The sequence below is a fragment of the Gopherus flavomarginatus genome, chromosome 24 (genome assembly GCF_025201925.1).
Source record: "Gopherus flavomarginatus isolate rGopFla2 chromosome 24, rGopFla2.mat.asm, whole genome shotgun sequence".
NCBI lineage: Eukaryota > Metazoa > Chordata > Testudines > Testudinidae > Gopherus > Gopherus flavomarginatus.
In genome coordinates, this window is record NC_066640.1 from 14,421,872 (window position 1) to 14,442,263 (window position 20,392).

The 20,392-nt window shown below is 50.0% G+C and overlaps 1 long non-coding RNA gene across 1 annotated transcript in view; it reads left to right on the top strand.

Moving 5' to 3' along the window:
• LOC127040221 (uncharacterized) overlaps window positions 1-19,736 on the top strand; it is a 134,962-nt gene extending 115,226 nt beyond the window's left edge. The window contains exons 3-4 of the long non-coding RNA XR_007771406.1: window positions 16,209-16,370; window positions 19,050-19,736. This is a non-coding gene — a long non-coding RNA (uncharacterized LOC127040221). The remainder of the gene's footprint in view (window positions 1-16,208; window positions 16,371-19,049) is intronic.
• The last annotated feature ends 656 nt before the right edge of the window (window positions 19,737-20,392 follow it).

Here is a 20,392-nt window from a genome sequence, read left to right on the forward strand (position 1 = left end):
TTGGTCCTAGATGCAGACATGTTCATTTAGCCATATTAAAAGGTATTCTGTTTGCTTGTGCCCAGGTTACCAAACAATCCCGAGCACTCTGAATCGGCGACCAGCCCTCTTCACTATTTAACACTCCTCCAATGTTACTGTCATCTGCCAACTTTAACAGTTTTCTTCTAGGTCATTGATAAAAACATCAAATATTATAGGTTCAAGTACTGATCCCTGCAAAATCCCACTGGAAACGCACCCGCTATATGATGGTTCCCTGTTTACAGTTACATTTTGAGACCTATCAGTTAGCCAGTTTTTAATCCGTTTAATGTGTGCCACATTCATTTTATATTGTTCTAGTTTCGAATCAAAATGCCTTGCGGTACCAAGTCAAACACTTTATAGATGTCTAAGTATATTATGCCAACACCATTACCTTTATCAACCAGACTTGTAATCTCATCAAAAAAAGATATCAAGTTAGTTTGATAGGATCCATAAATCCATGTTCAATAGCATTAATTACGTTGCCCTCCTTTAATTCTTTTTTAATCAAGGGCCGTATCAGCCACTCCGTTATCTTGCCCAGGATTGATGTCAGGCCAACAGGCCTATAATTACTTGGATCATCCTGTTTACCCTCTTTAAAAATTGGTACAACCTTAGTTTTCTTCCAGTCCTCTGGAACTTACCGCATGCTCCACAATCTACTGAAAATCAACATTAACAGTCCAGCGAGCTCCTCAGCCAGCTCTTTTAAAACTCTTGCATGCAAGTTATCTGGACCTGCTGATTTAAAAATGTCTAACTTTAGTAGCCTCTGTTTAACCGCCTCCAAAGATACTAGTGATATGGAAAAGGTATTATCATCACCATATGATGAAACTATATCATCTGTCCCCCCCCCCCCCGCGCCCACACCCCAATATTGAGAAGCTTCTATGCCCCTTGATCTCACAAAGGCTGGACATATGCTTAACTTTAAGCATGTGAGTCAGCCTCACTAGTCTGAAGATGGAGCTTGATAAATTTCTGAACAGAATTATGTGACAAGGTTATCTGTACTAGCAGGGACTGGACTGAACGATCCAGGAGGTCCCATCCAGTGCTGTGTGAATCAACAAGCCAACTCATGTACACAAGTCTTTGCAGGATCAGGATCCTAGTTTGAATGATTGTGTTGTTATTTAAGCTTTATCCTGTGGTGTTCCTAAGGGCCACAACCAGGCTGGGACCCCATTCTGCTAGACGTCATACAAACATAGAGAAAGGTGGCAGGAAGTTTTACTACAAACACATGTATGATTTTTGGCCTGGTCACAGCCCTTCAAACCAGCATCTTTCCAGCAGTCTTGTGTTTTATGGAGCTGGTCAATATTTTTCATAGAAGCAGCTTTCCTGTCGGAAAATGTTATTTCATCAGAACTGAAACTTTCTGCAAGAAAATGTCAGTTTTAACATTTTAACACATTTCCAATTTGAGAAAATCCAGGTGATATTTTTTCTTTCTTGTAGACATTCTGAAACAATCCTCGTTTTTTCATTGTGAAACACTGATTCTAAATTAAAAACGCCACCTTAAAATAGCTTTTTCCTTTTGATCAAAAGTGTCAAAAAAGCCCAACCATTTGTTTTGGGTGATTTCCAATTCAAACGCTTTGGGAAATTTTTCATATTTTGACTCTCCATTTTGACTCAGCACAGGGAACTAATTCTGACACGGTGACGTTTCCTGCCAGACAAAATTCCATTTGCCAACCAGCCCCAGTATTTATTATAAACTGGTGGGTCCCCATTTGCAGATAAACCCAATGGCATCTCTGATGGGATTCTGCCTCCATGAGCTGCATTCAGGGTCTGGGTGCTACTTCAGCACTCTGTTCTCAACACACCTGAGCCACAAATGCAATTCGAAGAAAGAGACAGAGAATGAAACCTTTGTCCCTTTCCAACTGTTCAAGGACAAGCAGAATTCAATGTGATTCCAGTTTGAGTCCCCCTCCTCCCCAAACTCGTGTACTTGGTTTAAAGTGAGGGGGGGAGAATGGCTCTTTCTTTCAGTTCATAATCAAAATATTTGCCATCCTGAGCAATTTGCCTTCACAGCACATAGAAAAGGAGCCTAAGCGACTCTAAAAGGAGCCTTGTCCTTCATCGGGGAGTTGAATAGACGTCTCTGGTCACAGGTTTCATAATGAAGCACTGGCAGCACTGAACTGAAGGGTGTTATTGCAGCCTCTCGCTTTTCTTCTTCCGAGAGCAAGAATGCGAAATAAATCTCCCTCCCCTCGGCCTCCTACTGCTGTTTACGGGAAGCCCGTTAGATCCCAGCCCCCAGGGGCAACTGGTCAGGGTCGGGGCTGCAAAGGAATCTTTATTTACCCTATTTAATCTCACGTAGTAGAAAAACTGAGACCTCCTTCCTCCCAGTACAACGTTTATTGAATTCATACTAATGAAAGGTTGGACACAATTCAAGGCTGGAAGCTGAAGCTAAACACATTCAGACTGGAAATAAGGTGCATGTTTTTAACAGTGAGAATAATGGACTGACCAACAGTCGTGGGGGATTCTCCATCACTGACTATTTTGAAATCAAGCTGGAATGTTTTGCTAAAAGATCTGCTCTAGGGCTTACTCTGGGGGAATTCTCTGTCCTGTGTTATACGGGGGAGGTAGGAGGCAGATTGGTTGGTCACAGGGATCCCTTCTGGCCTGGGAATCTATGAATCTAACTAATTCCTACAGCGATGGTGGCTCTGAAGGAACCTTCACACACACACACACACACACACACACACACACACACACACACACACACTCTCTCTTACTCTTTAAAGCTAACAATGAGGAGAGAGGGGTGTTTCCCTTGCTTTGCAGCTTCAATTTTTCACTAAATCTTTTTTTTTGAAAAATCTCTTTGCATTGGTTTGGGGGAGCACTGTGGGCTTTGAGTCCAAAATCTTGAGTAGATTGGACAATGCCTTCATTTTTAATTTAGAAAAAGAGCTTTTATTTTTTCCCAGCTTTGTTTTTGTTTTTAAAATCCATCCTGGGCTAGGTCCAGCTGATAAAACTAATGCCAATAAGCATCCTCTGCTCCCACTGACTTTAAGGTATGTCATAAACAGATAGCTAAGGGTTAATGTCTCTTTCACCTGAAGCACCTGACCAGAGGACCAATCAGGAAACCGGATTTTTTCAACTTTGGGTGGAGGGAATTTTGTGTCTAAGGTCTTTGTCTGTCTGCCTGCTTTCTCTGAGCTTTGGAGAAGTAGTTCTACTTTCTAGTCTTCTGTTTCTAAGTGTAAGGACAAAGAGATCAGATAGTAAGTTCTATGGTTTCTTTTCTTTGGTATTTGCATGAATATAAGTGCTGGAGTGCTTTAATTTGTATTCTTTTTGAATAAGGCTGTTTATTCAATATTCTTTTAAGCAATTGACCCTGTGTTGTATCATCTTAATACAGAGAGCATTTGTATGTATTTTTCTTTCTTTTTATATAAAGCTTTCTTTTAAGACCTGTTGGAGTTTTTCTTTACTTCAGGGAAATTGAGTCTGTACTCACCAGGGAATTGGTGGGAGGAAGAAATCGGGGAGATCTGTGTGTTGAATTGCTAGCCTGATATTGCATTCCCTCTGGGGGAATAGGAAAGTACTTTTTGTTTCCAGGACTGGGAACAGAGAGGGAGATTCACTCTGTTTGGATTCACAGAGCTTGTGTCTGTGTATCTCTCCAGGAGCACCTGGAGGGGGGAAGGGAAAAAGGATTATTTCCCTTTGTTGTGAAACTCAAGGGATTTGGGTCTTGGGGTCCCCAGGGAAGGTTTTTCAGGGGGACCAGAGTGCCCCAAAACACTCTAATTTTTTGGGTGGTGGCAGCAAGTACCAGGTCCAAGCTGGTAACTAAGCTTGGAGGTTTTCATGCTAACCCCCATATTTTGGACGCTAAGGTCCAAATCTGGGACTAAGGTTATGATATGGTGTAGCAGCGGTTACGGCATAGACGATAAAACTAATGCCAATAAGCATCCTCTGCTCCCACTGACTTTAAGGTGACCCGACTTCTTATCTATCCTCCTCTCCCTGCTACCTCCCTTTATCTGTGGCGATATTGTTTGGTTGTGTTATAGTAACCCCAGCTGAAATCCAGCCCCCATGTGCTAGGCAGCTCACAGGCAGAGAAACAGTCCCTGCCTCTACCTCTCACAGTCTGACAGGACAGGCACAGGCTGGGAGGAGAAACAGAGACACCTGTGACTGTAGCAAAGTCAGGAATAGAGCCCAGGTCTCCTGAGTTCCAGGCCAGTGCCCTGTCTACTAGGCCATGTGCATCTAGCAGTTGCCACTTCTCCCTGTCCCTTCACCTCAGCCCTCTCTGCCTTGGGGATCTGCCCCCATTCTAGCCCTTGGCAACCAGGCACTAGGGCAAAGCCCTAGCATAGACAAGCAAAGCTGTGATTTGCACCAGCTCACTCCTGCATGAACCACAGCTGCACCAGTGCAAATCATGGTTTACATGGAGGCATTTGTACTGGTGCAGCTACATTGATAGCTGGTCACCAGGGGCCGGAATCGGGGCAAATCCTGGATTGGAACTAGTATTCTAGTGCTGCTGAGCCCCCCATTCCATTTCTCAAGTCTCCTTAGCCAGCCTGGGGTATCTGCTCCACATACACCCCCCGGTGTACGTGTCTAAGGCAAAACTCCCTTGAGAGGAGAACTATAGACATGGATAAAAAAAAGAACTAGATAAATTCATGGGGGACAGGTCCATCAATGGCTATTAGCCAGGCTGGGCAGGGATGATGTCCCGAGCCTCTGTTTGCCAGAGGCTGGGAATAGGCGACAGAGGATGGATCACTTGATGATTACCTGTTCTGTTCATGCCCTCTGGGGCACCTGGCATTGGCCACTGTCAGCAGACAGGATACTGGGATAGATGGACCTTTGGTCTGACCCAGTCTGGCCATTCTTATGGTCTTACATTTCGATGGCATTAGAGTATTTTGCTTCAGAACAGGCTTCAGCCTCTCGAACTTGCCCCAAATGGCATTTATAGTATTTTCAGGGCTTTATCCCGTCTTGCGCACCAGTCAGATGCTGCATGATGTTGACACAGCATGTGCTCTCCTGCTGCACTCCAAACCCTGCTCCCAAGGTGACCAACACAGGAGCACCCCACTCCCTTCGCTCCCAACCCAGGAGCAGCCTGCTCCCTGCGTCCTGCAGGGCGGTGCTGGGTCAGAGCCTAGCACGATGAGGTACCGGTCCGTGTCTGAGCCTTGTAGATGCTACTGCAATACAGATACTAAATAAGAATTAACATTCCACTCTACTGTAGCTCATCACCGTCCTAGTCGGAAGAGTGAAAGATGACAAGAGCAGGCTGAGTCACCCAGCACACGGGGGATAAAGGGAAGAGAAAGCCCTGGGAGCTCCCAGTCTTAAAGCATCAGCCTATGAGATTTCCAAGGGAAAGACCTGAGGAACGGCATTCTCTGGGTCTGCAGCTCCAGAGTTATGGGGCAAACCTGACGCTCCCCAGCCCAATAGCAAAACCACCCTTTGCTTGCCGCACTGAGGCGTCATGAGGGTGGAACAGACAGTTAGCAAGAGTGGTGCTGTACGAGGTGGTTCTCCTCCCCCTCGCTGGACTAAATTACTCAGCAGCCATGGAGCATTTAGCAGAGAAAGGTCCTGATTATAGCCCAGTGGGCGTCAGGTTCTTACCTCTGCTGGGTGGCCTTATTCATCTGCTCTTGATCTTCCTTGGCTCAAGGGGAAAAGGTCCCCTTGTGTTCCCCCTAATGTGAATTCAGGTCAAGACCCTCTGAGGTTTGGTTGGTTGGGGCCCAGTGTGTTGCTTGGACTGTGGTGAATTGTAGCTTAGGAACATCACTGAATGTGTGTGTGGGGTGGGGGGGAGAATCCCTTCTCGATGCCAACAAAATACCTCCCCCCTCCCTGCATACACACACACGATTGGCTTGGAGCAGTTGCTGGTCACCATGTAACTCTTCCTGGAGAATCACTGCAGAAAAAGGAAGGAAAATTCCCTCAAGCAAGCGCGGCAGGAACATGAAATAAAGACCAAAGAGCGTTTGGATGGGCCCGTCACAAAGGAGGTGGCCTGGGGCTCAGGAGATCTCTGTTCCTTAGTGCACAAGGAAACAAGCTCAAAGGAGATTTAATTTCAAACTGAAACACGACACAAATTTTCGGGGGTGGGGGTGTGTGTGCCAAGGAACAACTGTCACGGAGTCCCCGGGCGATGCTCTGGAACTGCTCCCCACCAAGCCAGTCAGGACTTTGGGGAGCCTCCTCTCCCTTGGAGCAGACTTGTTCAGGGCAAGAAGCTCACACAGCTTCACCTCCTGGGTCTCTCCTTGGAGCATTCAGCATCCTCTGCCCCTCCGTGCGCTTCCCACAGCGAGTCCACCCCAGCGGGGTCCTGGGGAAGCCACCGGGTTCTGCATCCCCACTTTGCAGTCAGACGTGACTCTCAGCCAGCCAGTAACACAGAGGTTTATTCAATGACAGGAACAGGGTCTAAAACAGAGCTTGTAGATACAGCGAACCGGACCCCTCGGCTGGGTCCATTCTGGGGGGCAGTGAGCCAGACCCCCAGGTCTGCCCTCCACCCTTGACCCCAGCCAGCTCCAGACTAACCACCACTCCCAGCCCCTCCTCTCTCCTCAGCCCCTTTCCCGGGCCAGGAGGTCACCTGATCCCTTTGTCTCCAACACCTTCAGCTGGCACCTTTGCAGAGGAGGGGCCCAGGCCATCAGTTGCTAGGAGACAGAGTGTCAGGCATTTAGGTGCACTGGCCCTTTGCTCTGCCAGATACTTAAGAACTGCCATGGGGACACTGAGGCACCAATACAGTATTCAGAGACAACATTAAGAACTTTCCCAGTTCGTCACATCTCTCCCCCCTTCGAGACCGAACTGAGCGAGGTCACTCCAGCCAGTGACCTGGGGAAGTTTGAACCCACCAACGTTCCCATGGATGCCCCAGCATCTCTCCCATTCCTTGGTGTGAGTTACACCAGGACAGTCCAGTCTCACGCCCTCCCTTAGGTCGGGTGTGCTTGATGGCACTCGCAGGCCGCATGTAGGAAGGTTTATGCGGCTTGAACCCTTTTGCTACCCCAATACCTCTGAGGTTCAAACTGGGACGGGGTCTTCTCCCAGCACTTAAGAGCCCCCCTCTTGGCCTTGGCCAGCTTTGGGCTTGGGCAGCTGCTTCCCACTTTGTGGCCCAGACACAACACCTTTGCCGTCCCCCCTTACACTTTCCAGCTTTTAAGGTCAGTCCCACCTCCTTGAGGCAGCCCAGCCCCCTCTTTACCTGGGACACCTGTTCCTCCCAGGTCTGGCTAAAGATGCACACGTTATCAGTGTCTGCCAGGGCCAAGTTCTCCATCGCCCTCTGCTTGTCTAGAATCTCCCCAGGCCTAGGCATGGGGTCGGCATTGGACACTGTGATGGCTTTAAGCTTCTGATAGCCCCCATAAAACCAAATAATCCTGTCTCCCTTGGGGATCAGCCCCACGGGTGAGACCCATGGGCTGTAAAATGGCTGGATCCCATCTAAAGCCAGCAGGTCCTTGACCTCTCTCTCCAAGTTCTGGGCTGCTTTCCCAGTGACTCTGAATGGGGAACACCTGATGGGGAGATTGGCTCCCACCTCAGGGAAGAGATCCCCCAGGGGGTCTTCCCCCTTCTCCTCCCAATCCTTCCTTTCCGGGTCCAGGGGTCCCCTCACTCTCCTCCCATCCAGCAGCTTGAACGGGAAGAACCCTGTGGATTCCTGGGGGACCACCAGCTGCCTTCCGATTTCCCCCAGTTCTACTTCCCCTTTGGGAGCCCATTCCCGGTACAGGAATCCCTTCTCCTGCAGGACTCTGTCCCTGCAGCCTTCCCCAAGGGGGTTTGCAGTGCTGTGGCCAGCAAGTTCCCTCAGCTTCTCCAAGGAGGGATCCCTCTGCAGCTCGGTCTGGGATTCAGCGGCTGGGGCAGGGAGTGGGACCTGCTCCCTTTCGCTGGCTGGGCCAGGGGTCACAGCCCCCCTGAGCCCTGTCCCTGGTAGCTTCCTCCCTGCTGTGTAATCACTTCCCAGCAGCATGTCTGGACCAGGCAAACCTGTTTGGCAGCTGACCTGCCCTGCCTGGGTGTCCCCCCACTCAGCTGGGATCTCAGCTCCCCCCATGCTCAGCGCTGCCCTTGCTGTCCCAGTGGGGGCAGGCAGCGAGCTCTTTGCTCTGGTCACAGCATCAGAGCCAGCGTGAGCCCCCTCTCCGGTGTGCAGGGGGGCGGGGAGCATCTCTCCCTCCCACTCAGCCCCAGGGGGCTGGTTACAGGTAGGCAGGTATCCTGAGCCCTGCAGCCCCTCCCCTCTGCCAGCTAGGTCATTTGCATTTTCACTGACCATTTCCATCCTAGCCAATTGGTTCCCTGGATTTGAATTCAAACCCTCGGCCGTTACAGGAGCGGGGCCTGGATCCTGTCCCATGGGGAGACAGTCACCCCCCAACAGGGCCTCCCAGCCGATATCCTGGAGAACCCCAACGACCAGCCAGCCCAACTCCTCCTGGGTCTGCACAGGGATCTGGGCCATAGGCAGGGCAAGGGGCTTCACCCCACGGAACTTCACCCAGGTCCCACAGTCCCTCAGCATCTGGGGCTGCACCACCACAGTTCTCTCTGTCCCAGGGTCTCGCCCCCGCAGGCGTGTTTCCCCACTAACCCCTGGGCAGCCCCCTATGTCTCTCTGCTCCACCATCACCAGTCCACGCTGCTGCTGCTTCTCCTGCAGCTTTTCCTCGGGCTCTTGCTCTCTCTCATGGTCCTCTCGCTCTCTCGGGCTCTGCTCCCATCCCATCCGTCTCCAATCTCCTGATCGGGAACCCAATCGTGAAGACCCTCGTCTGATTGGGGACCAGACTCCCGGGGATGCCTGGCTGATGCTCCAGCTGCTCTCAGATCCTCTTGTAGCCCCATCTGGGCCAGGAATCTGCTCCTCAGAGCGGTCCTTCTCCTCCAACTGCACGATTAACTGTGCCTTGGTGAATTTCCCCATGCGTAACCCTCTCTTTGTGCACAGGATCATAATGTCCTTCTCAAGGAGATGGTGATAGGCCATCACTTCACCGTTCCCAAGTGGCTCTGCTGCAGACTCCTCCGCCCCTGGGACTGCTCCTGCAATCCCCCGGGGAACCCTGCTACTGCAAAAATCCTTCTCTCTCCCAGGGTCGAGCGGCAAGCTCCTCCGCCCCTGAGACTGCTCGCTGCAATCCTCAGGGGGACCCCGTTACTCCAACAGTCCTTCTCGCTGGTCACACACTCCCAGAGGTTAACTGCCCCCTGAAACCGTCCCACTCTGAGCCTTCTGCACGCCTGGTCCTCATTATCCCTCCTTTGTTTTACTGCTCCCCAGTCACTTACTGCAAGCAGCGCCATTCACGGGGTGCAGTACGTCCCACCGCTGCCACCAGTTGTCACGGAGTCCCCGGGCGATGCTCTGGAACTGCTCCCCACCAAGCCAGTCAGGACTTTGGGGAGCCTCCTCTCCCTTGGAGCAGACTTGTTCAGGGCAAGAAGCTCACACAGCTTCACCTCCTGGGTCTCTCCTTGGAGCATTCAGCATCCTCTGCCCCTCCGTGCGCTTCCCACAGCGAGTCCACCCCAGCGGGGTCCTGGGGAAGCCACCGGGTTCTGCATCCCCACTTTGCAGTCAGACGTGACTCTCAGCCAGCCAGTAACACAGAGGTTTATTCAATGACAGGAACAGGGTCTAAAACAGAGCTTGTAGATACAGCGAACCGGACCCCTCGGCTGGGTCCATTCTGGGGGGCAGTGAGCCAGACCCCCAGGTCTGCCCTCCACCCTTGACCCCAGCCAGCTCCAGACTAACCACCACTCCCAGCCCCTCCTCTCTCCTCAGCCCCTTTCCCGGGCCAGGAGGTCACCTGATCCCTTTGTCTCCAACACCTTCAGCTGGCACCTTTGCAGAGGAGGGGCCCAGGCCATCAGTTGCTAGGAGACAGAGTGTCAGGCATTTAGGTGCACTGGCCCTTTGCTCTGCCAGATACTTAAGAACTGCCATGGGGACACTGAGGCACCAATACAGTATTCAGAGACAACATTAAGAACTTTCCCAGTTCGTCACAACAACCCCCCTTTCTTCCCCCTCCCTCTCCCTCTTTGGAGCTGGTACAGCCCTCTCTGAATCGAGCAAACTTGTTGCTACAGACCAGCTTGCTTGAGGATAAGGCCGACCCCCAGATCTTTTCCTGAGCCTGGAATTAAGGCCTTGAAAGAAAGTTTGGTGGTTAAAATCTCCACCTCTCTGGCCCCTCGATGCTTGCTGGTCCTTGCTGAGCCCTGACCCCGTATCCTGATGCCACATCCCGAGGGCCAGCCTGGTGAAAGGACGCATCGAGATCAGGCCCGTCCCATTACGTAGGGAGTCTGCATGCACAAACAAGGCTGGACAAAGCCCTGGAGGGAGCAAAGCCCTCCTGGCCAGTGGGACTGGGCTAGAAAGGACCCCTGGGCTCTTTTCAGTCGGATTCTATGAGATCCTTTGCTATTTAATTCTTCTCACTGGAGTTTCTTCCATCAGAGGGTCCCGCCTCATCCCCGAAATCGTTCCAAAGGTGGAGGGGGGTGGTGCAAAGAGTTAATTTTATGTGCATCTTCCCTCTGCCACCCCCACCCTCACCGGACACTTGCACAGATCAGCTCAGTGCACGGGCATTACCCTGCCTCGCTTGACACTGATTGTCTCGTCAGGGTGGACCTGGCTTGACTGTTCCTTTGCAGACTCACCTGCTCCCAGCAGGCTAGCGGTTTGGGCTCACTCGTTTGTAAGCCTTGAGCTACTTTGCCACCTCACAGCAGGCCTCAGACGGGGCCTGTTCTGCTGTCACCCACTCACGACAGCTCTAGTGCGTCCTTACCCCCCGCGGCGAGCTTGGGCTGGAGGAGCCAAAAGGGCCTTGAGCACAGAGTCTGGCAGCGACAGAGGAGAGAGGCCTAGACCCCCGTGTTCCCGCTGACAAAGGAAAGCAGCCTCCAGCCAGCAACGTTCCCAGGAAAGTGAGAGAATGGCAGTGAGAGGAAACTGTAGGATAGGGCTGGTGCAGAGCCCTCCAGGACTGGCAGGGAGGGGAAGCACCCACCTGACCCTCTTGGGCCTGGCAATAAACCTTAGCTGTTTGAAATTAAATCAGTCCCCAGAGTAAGAGCAGAGAAAAGGAGTGATAATAACCTTCTGCCAGCGGGCATTGACCTGGGACTCAGTTCATGTCTCCACCACAGACCAGGCAAGTCACTAAAGGCAAGATTTTAAAAGGTCCTTGCTCAATTCAGAGGTGAAGCAACTGCCCCAAGGTCACAGAGTGAACCAGTGGCAGAGATGCGAATTAGAGCCCAGGCTTCCTGATGCTCTGCCTCTCTCCTTGCTGTAGATCCCGTTGGGGCTAGAACCCAGGAGTCCGGGCTCTCACTTCCCCTAGCCCCCATGCTGATGACCAGACTGCACTTCCATGTGTTTACCTCAGTGAGCATCCCCTGTAACCCATCTTGTTGCTGGGCTGAGGGTTAGTCCACACAACCAATGACATCGGAGTCCAGCAGCACTTTGCCAGCTGCCTGGCCCAGGCGGAACTTCACCGAAACTGCCTAAATAACAACAGGGGCCGTGCACAGTGGGGCTCCCCGGGGTATTTTACCAAGGGTGGTTCTCCATCTGGCATTCCCCTCATCCCTCTTCTCCTTGAAGGGCCCACTCAGTCTTCTCCACTGCCTCCTGACAGAGACGCCTGGGTAAAACCAAAGCAGGTTTAAAGAACCACATGGCATCATAGTGACCATCTACCCGGCCCTGGTGGCTGTTTTACTCATGTAGGGCACATTTCTCCCTGTGCAGAGGCCAGCATAGGGTGAATCTTTCTGTCTCTGGGCCCCATTGTTGTAGTATCTGAACCCTTCACAGTCGGTGAGGTTTTATCCTCCCCACCCCATAGCCCGGAGAGGAAGGGAAGTGCCAGACTTTCAAAGGGGCCAGTAATGTTGGCGGCTTCCATGCTTGCAGACCCAATAATAATCTAAATACCCAGGGCTTATATAGTACTTTTCATCAGTTAATCGCAAAATGCTTTACAAAGGAGGTCAGAGTACATTATCCCCAGTGTATAGATGGGGAAACTGAGGCATGGAGCCATGAAGTAACTTGCTCATGGTCACTCAGGAATAGAAGCCAGGTCTCCTGAATCCTAGTCTAGTGCTCTATCTTCTAGGCCAGTGTTTCCCAAACTTGGGGCGTTGCTTGTTTAGGGAAAGCCCGTGGTGGGCCAGGCCGGTTTGTTTACCTGCCGTGTCCGCAGGTCTGGCCGATCGCGGCTGTCTCAAGTTTGGGAAACACTGATCTAGGCCATACTGCCTCCCCATACTCATTTTCAAAGGGTGCATGTCCAGCACTTTCTGACCATTTGGCCCCTTTAAGGCAACCCAAAATCACTAGTCTTTTTTTTTGAGAATATGGGCTGAAGAGTGTGGATGGTTAAAGAATATGTACAGGGGCCAGAACACCTGGATTCCAGCCTGGGTTCTGCCTTAGCCTCCAGGTATGTTACTTTGGGCAAGTCACTTCCCTCCTTGTGCCTCAGTTTCTCCATCTGTAAAATGAAGACAATAAAACCAACCTACCTGTGAGGCTAAATACCTTTAAGTCCATGATGTGTTTTGAGGGGTCCTGGCATAGGAGGTGCCAGAAAAGAGCAAAGGTTGGTTCTTTCTCATTGGTGTCTGTTCAGACAGTTTTGCACCCACTGGATCCTGTGCCGTTTGTTTCCATACAGTAAAGCTGAGGCTCCAACCCCATAGCCATGTCTCTCAGTGTAGTCATGAGGTTTTGGAGCCTTGTTACAAAACCATCTCTGTCCAAGGGGACCAAAGACTCCCCAGCGATGGCCCAAATGGATTTAGTCCAGAGCCTGATTGGAACTCATTACGTTTTGTTACCTGACTTGAACTCAAACCCAGCAAAATTTTGTGGGGTTTCATTTTAAAGGCTTTTACAACAGGCAAACTCACTGCAGGCGGGAGCCAACTGCCAGGAGGTAAAGGGTTAAACACTCCATCCCCCTCGCCCACCCAGCCATCCAGCACCCTCCTGACCAGGGCTAGCAGCAACCTAGAGATGAAGGGCCCCAGTCCCACTCCTAGTTTCCCTCAGTTGCCCCCTACCCACAATCCGCTGTGTATAAAGGGTGCCTGAAATCCTTCTCACTTGCTAAAGATTCTGGGTACAAATTCCCTTTTATTGTTGGGGGTTTTACTGCGATGCTTGGGGCGGGGGGAGGACAGTTCACTCAGCAGATCTATTCCCTTGGGAGCATGAGATTAATAAAGTGGGAGGGTGGAAGCGGGGGGCCCACCTGTGTCCCCAGCAAAACCCTCTCAGCCTTTCTCATGCAAAGCACCAGACCCAGCCGTAATGCCCGCCCAGGCCCACAGGAGACTCCCCCCAACACACCTTGGTAGCAGACTCCAATTCCCACTGCCAGGATGGGGAGGGGGAAGAAATTAATCCATATGGAAATGTATGTAAATCAGTTCCGTGACTGGAATCACCAGCTGTTTCCCTGATACAGCTTTTCCCTGCGTGCCAGCGGGGGGGGAGGCAATGGCAGGGGGAGCTGCGAGGGGAGGGGGCAGGGGGTGAGCAGAGGAAGGAAGGAGACATGGGGGCATGGAGGAAGTGGAGAGTTAACTCCCCTATTCCCTTCATCTCCAGATGCCTCAACATTCCTGAATCCCAGCCTGAAATGCCAACATCCCCGTCCCCTTCATCCAGCTCCACCGGCCACTCTTGGGGGGCTAATGCCCCAAGGTGCTTTCTCTGCCACCCCCACACATGCTGAGCCATGTGAGTGGGAAGAGCCAGCCTCCGCCAGCACCCTCCTCGGGAGCTCCGGTCTGCATTCAGCTACCCAGCCAGGCCTCAGCTCTGCTAGCCAGCAATTCCCACTGGGAGCCCTAGTGTAGAGCAGCTGCTGACAGGTTCTGGAGCTTTAGCCGCTGTGCCAATTAAACGTGTCCATTAACTGATCGTCACCAGAGACAGTTGGGCATTTTTTGATGAGATCTGATGGGGGGTGCAGGGGAGTGGAAAATATCCACTTGTCAAAATCAAACCTTCTCACGGGGACAGGTCGGGTCTGACAAAGTTCTTGACTTGAATAATTTTAGAGAGAGAGAAAAAAGAAGATTAGAGATTGTCAACCCTCTTCACTGTGATGTTTTCCAAACGAAAATTCCGCGTTTCCGGTTCAAAGAACTTTTCTGTTTAGAAATATAATCGCGTTATGGCAAAAATCATTTCAAATAACAACGTTCAAAGTGTAAATGAAACATCTTTGAAATGATATAAACTCCATGTTCCGACTGACCCAAGTCAAAAGGTTTCTCGGGCTTTTCAGTTCTCAGCTGTGTTTAGCATTTCGACTTTTCATCCCCATTCGTGACAGGAAGAATTCCTGAAATCGCAAAACTTTGCCCGGGGATGGGAGTGCCAGGATTTCCCACCAGCGCTAATCATCCTCCTTTGTGTCCTGCCCGCTTTGAGAGATGACGGTGGGAAGTCCAAGGAGACCATGAGGCATACTGCTTGGGGAGATTTGCAGGAAGCTGGCCTGCTGGGCTGAGTGGACACGCTTGGGAATCTCATGGTCAGGCCAGAAGCTCATTGGGCTGAGCGGCTTTGTTCATGGATATAGCAGCCATGGTGCCCATGCCCTGCTGTATAGGCTGGGAGCTCTTCAGCAAATGGGACTTCCTGAAAGTCTGTACATCACCAAGCGCATGTGGCCCGATCCTGGTCCTTGGGGCCACTGGGTACTGCCACAATATAAATAATCATTGGCCCAGTGCACATCACCCTTCACGAGGCAAATCCTCTGTCGGAACCTGCATAGACTCAATTACCGTCAGCTCCAGACTAGGCCCCTTTTAATATTGGTCACAGTTGTGTTGTTGTCCAGTGGGGAAATGAAAGACTGGAAGCTTCAGAAGACAAGCCAGCCAGGACTATAGACAGTACAGAGTGTTAGCAATGGTTTGGCTTCTGAGGACGAGTGAGTGAGCGTGTGATTCTTGCTCTGGGCCAGCTCTGCACTGCAGGACAAGAGTGTTGGGTTCCTACCCCAGGGCTGGGCATGCAGACGAGACAATGAGCCCAGATTCTGGCTGCGTAAGGAAAGTGGCTCTAACGAACAACCAAGGTAGAGCCCATCCTGTCCTCCTCAGCAGGAAGACCTGTGGATGTGATGCGATGTACTGAGGGTGTATGTACAGAGGATTATAGAATAGAGGCAGGGAAAGGGCTCAGAGAGGGATATGGTAAACCACTTACGCAGTAGAGCTGGCTGAAATTTTTTTAAATAATTGGTGAAAAGTTTTGAAATTTCAAATTTGTTTTTATTTGCAAGGTTCAAAATGGTTGGGTTTTGGGGGGGGCAGGTGTTGAATTTTGATACTGAAATATTTTATTAAAATGTTGATCTAAACTTTTCATAGGTTCATAGATTTTCAGGCCAGAAGATGCCATTAGATCATAGCACAGGTCAGAGACACTCCCCAGTTATCCCTGCACTGAGCCCAATAACTTGTGTTTGACTAAAGCAGATCTCCCAGAAAGGCAGCCAGTCTCGATTTGAAGACAGTTCATTTCATAGATTCATAGATTCATAGACTTTAGAGTCAGAAGGGACCAATATGATCATCTAGTCTGACCTCCTGCACAAAGCAGGCCACAGAACCCTACCCATCCACTTCTATAACAAACCCCTAACCTACGTCCAAGTTATTAAAGTCTTCAAATTGTGGTTTGAAGACCTCAAGCTGCAGAGAATCCACCAGCAAGTGATCCATGCCCCACGCTGCAGAGGAAGGTGAAAAACCTCCAGGGCCTCTGCCAATCTGCCAATTAATCAATGTGGCCTTAGCCCTGGGAAGCTGCATGTAGTGCCTTATAGAGGAGGGGACAGTGTCCGTAGTGGGGGGGAGGGTCACACTGCATACTATTGGGGACAAGGGGGGAATCCAGGCAGAAATCAACGTTCTACGAAGAAGTTATTAACTAAGAACAAGAGAGAAAGTACGAAGGAATCATCCTGCCCAGATGCTAATATGATGTACGCATTCATTTTCAGGAAATTGTGCCATTCCGCTGGCCTGACCCCATCTCAGAGGGCTCCACCAACTGATTCCATCCACTTCTGGGGGTCAGGCAGCCCTGGAAGGCGACTCACTAAACAACAGAGATTCATGCTACGCATCTCACGCCACCACAACTGTGCTTCTCCAGGGGCGAAGTAAGGCCATGGAAAAGAACTGCTCTAGGGTGGGATTTCCAGAGCAGCTTATGGGAGTTAGGCACCCAACTGGGAGGAGGGGAAGCATGCAGGGGCTCCGTGTTTCCTGAAAATGAGACCCCTTCAAGTGGGGCCCCCCAAAATTAGGACACTCAAAATTGCTAGTTGCTTTTTAAAATCTTGCCCTGAGTGACTTGCCCAGGGTCACCCAGAGAGTCTGTGAGTCCTGAGTCCAGGGCTCCTGGGTACCAGGCCTGTGCTTTACCCACAAGGTCGCTCCTCTTCTCCCTGTTAAGCATTGACACAGCCATGACTTGAGGCCCCTGTTATCATTTGTTTTCTGTTCTTTCAAGATTCCCTGGAGAGACCTGGGGTGCGCCCTCTCCCCCAAACACATGGCCCCTCACCCCAGCCAGACATCCATGACATCTGCTAGTCCAGTAATACCCCTTCTAAAAACAATAAAGGGCCAGGTTCAAATCCCATTGCAAGGGCACTAGGCTCTAGATTGGGTCCTTGATACTGCAGGGACTCTCCTGCAAGCTGCAGGGCTTGTGGCCACTGGCGGCCATTGAAGTCGATGCAATGTCCGAGCCACGTTGCGTGTGCAAGGTGGTCTCGCTCCTCCGGTGCCTTACACGGCTCTGTCTCCCAGCAGCCAAGCAGTTAATACAGTCTCAGCAGAATCCCTCTTAGTGCATCTTCTCTTCCCACTCCCTGTTGACACCTGACCGGCGGCCACCTGTGTCCGATGAACGGGGCATTTGTAAATGACGACTTCCCATCAGTCGAATTAATAAGGGGGATTTCCGTAACTGGCCCACAAGTTCAAGATAAAGCATAAAACCTCTCATTATCATCTCCTTCTCTTCCAATGGCTTGGAGGAACCTGTGATTGCAGTAGCTGCTTTCCTCAGGGGCAGAGGATGTTGTGTTTATTACTGTGTAATTTAGGTCATGGGGATGAAGGTTAACAGGAGGAGAACAAAAGGATCTGCCAAACTTCCTGATAATTAAAAAGAAACAGGATCCAGGGGGAGCTGCACAGAACATTTCATGGAAGTTCCCCGATACGCTGGTTTATCTCTTGTCTGTGAGCAAAGAGGGCAGAATAGGCAGGCCAGGCCCACAGTGTGAATCAGAGAGTAGTAGAAATCTGAGATGGGGAAAAACCTCTGTTAGGTTATCTCATGAACACCGCGCACAGCCAGGACCAGACTGCTCCCTGCAGTAGAATGTGTGCAGTGGAGAATAACCAGTAAACTTTCTTCCCTCTTCCCATCACTCTCATTAGATTCTCTCGCTGCTTTCTGAACATCTAGGTTCGCCTGTTGGCGTGTGTGTCACAGTGATACTAGGGTGACCAGACAGCAAATGTGAAAAATCAGGACAGGGGTGGGGGGGAATAGGAGCCTATATAAGAAAAAGACCCCAAAATCAGGACTGTCCCTATAAAATCAGAACATCTGGTCATCCTAGACTCCAGTCACTGCACAGGCATGTAGTGAGAGAGAGTCTGTGGCCCAAAGCTCCTACAGACACAGAGACCAACCAGACAAAAGGTCAGAGAAAGGAAAGACCCTTATCCCCATTTCACAGATGGGGAACAGAAGGCTGACGTAACTGGGCTGTGTCACACAGGGAGCCAGGGGCAGAGCCAGGGATAGAACGGCAGTCTCATAAGTCACAGTCCAGTGCTTTAACCACAGGACCTTCCTTCCCCACTAAGCTAGATAAATGGTTAAATGTCAATAATCACGCGATGGAGGTCACTGCTGTATTATCAAAATAAAGGCTATAATTGTCAAACCTGGGGGCTTAGGGTGAGGTTCCTAAACCTGCCTTGAGATCCCCAAGGAAAAGAGGTCTGATTTCCATAGGCGCTGAGAACTTCTCTCTCCCAGGGACTTCTATGGGATCTGCAGGTCCATAGCACCTTTTTTTAAAATAGCTAAATATGGATTGAAGAGTTGAGCTGGGTGAATAATTGAAGTTTTGGTTCAACGGCTGAATAAAAAAATTGGGGGTGAAAAAATTGTTTTGGATAGAACTGAAACTTTTTTTTTAATTTCTCAGTGAAGAAAGAAAGTAAAAAAAAAATCACATGAAATCTAACTAAACATTTTGTTTCATTGCAGGGGGTTCTGTGATCTTTTTTTGATATATTTTTTTAAATAACTTTTAGGGAAATTCTGAAATGAAACAGCTTTCCAAAATGAAAAGGCCAAACTATTTCTGAATTTCTTCTTCTTTTTTATTTATTTATTTATTTATAAATTTGTTTTAACTGAAAAATCTACTCAAATTCTTACACAGTTTGATCACTCTGAATCTGCGGATTTTTTTTTTTATTATTATTATTATTTTACATTTAAGAGTCTAAGTTTCACCCTGATTGAAACATTCTGGCCAACAAGTACATGCCTCCTAGGGCTGGATTCTCAGAGGTGCTGAGCACCTGCAGTTCCCATTGGGGGAATCCTGGCCCAAATGACATCAGTAGCAAAATGCCCACTGACTTCAGTGAGGCAAGTTTTCCCGCACTGACTAACGCTGGAGTTGTGGGTGCCAGTTGTGTCTGCAAATCAGGCCCTTGGGAGGTCCTTACTCCTAGCCAGGCAGGGAGGCGGGAAATGTATGTGATGTCCTATCACTGAAACAGCTCTCTCTGACTGACAGGTGGCGTGATCAGAAGATGTGATGTTGGATGAGCACAAAAGCCACAAGAATGGCCCAGTATTTGCAAGAGGTTCCATTTGAAGATTTGTTTCCTTTCCAAAATAAAAACAGTGACTAGCGTGTGGAGAGTGTTGATGGGAGGGGAGGGTCATTTTTTGGTAAATGGCCAAAAACCAAACAAACGCTTGGCCAGTAGTAAGACAAGCTGTGCATCTCCCCTCTGAGCAGAAAGCACCAAGGTAAACAGAGCCAAATCCATTGGGGGGGGGGGTTGCAGTCTGCCTCTTAAAATCCCCACTGTGATTTCCACTGGCTATGGGATTAGTTTTCCCTTCCTGTTCTCTGGGGTTGTATAGTTGTCATGAACCCCACTTGGGTCACTGGTGGGATTTCAGACCATAAACAGCATTAATGCTTAAGCGCAAAGACTAAATCCAACAGCTGGAAGCCGGGGCAGACTGAGTCTTTTATGTGGACTAGTCACTGGAGGGTGACAAAAGCCCCGCAGCCTACAAGCACGGGTTACGCAGCATTGCAGCATGCTGCTACACAGAGACTGTGTCTAATTTGTGTATCCGTTTGTCATGTGTCCTGGGACCCTATGGAATGAAAGACTCTATTGGCTGAGTAAGTTCTTACTGTCCTGGCTGCTGCTGGGTGAGATGTGTATTAAAAATATGAATTTGACTCATAGTCTGGACTCCTCTTTATTGATTTACTTTGCTGAAGCTTGTAGCATCGATGTTCCCATTTTCTTGCTGAGATAACCAAGGATGCCTCCAAGCTCCCGGCCGGAGCTACAGCTCACACACTTCCTCCATCACATGCGCCATATTAAGCGTGCCTTTGCCTTCTCAGATTGGATGGGTCTTTGCAAATAGTCCTCTCTTTATAAGCCAGGGGATTACCTCACCAGCCAATGGGCAGCCAGGATTCCCCAAGGTTCCAAGGGGTGCTCATCTTGCTCAGTGGCTGATCTCGCAGGTGAAATTCTGATTGGCTGATTAAGGAGGAATGTTCCACTGGAGTAAAAGTGGGGGGGAGGGTTTCTTTTGTAACAAAAGTCTGAGATTTAATTGTAATGGGATGGGGAGATGGGCTTGTTACACACACAGACTTTGGGGCATTCGCAGTCCAAACCGAACATGAAAGTTGCAAATGGCCCCTCCCTTTAGGAAGCCACCCAGCCAACCCCTGCTCCCAGCCTTCCGAGTGTTCAAAATTCAGATTTTGGCTTTTGTTGTTTCAGCCCCTCTTTACGTTGTGATGAATTACTCTTGTTGTTAGAGTGCTGGGGCGCTGCTAAGAATCCCGATGGGCCAGCGGTGTGAGTGCTAGCCACG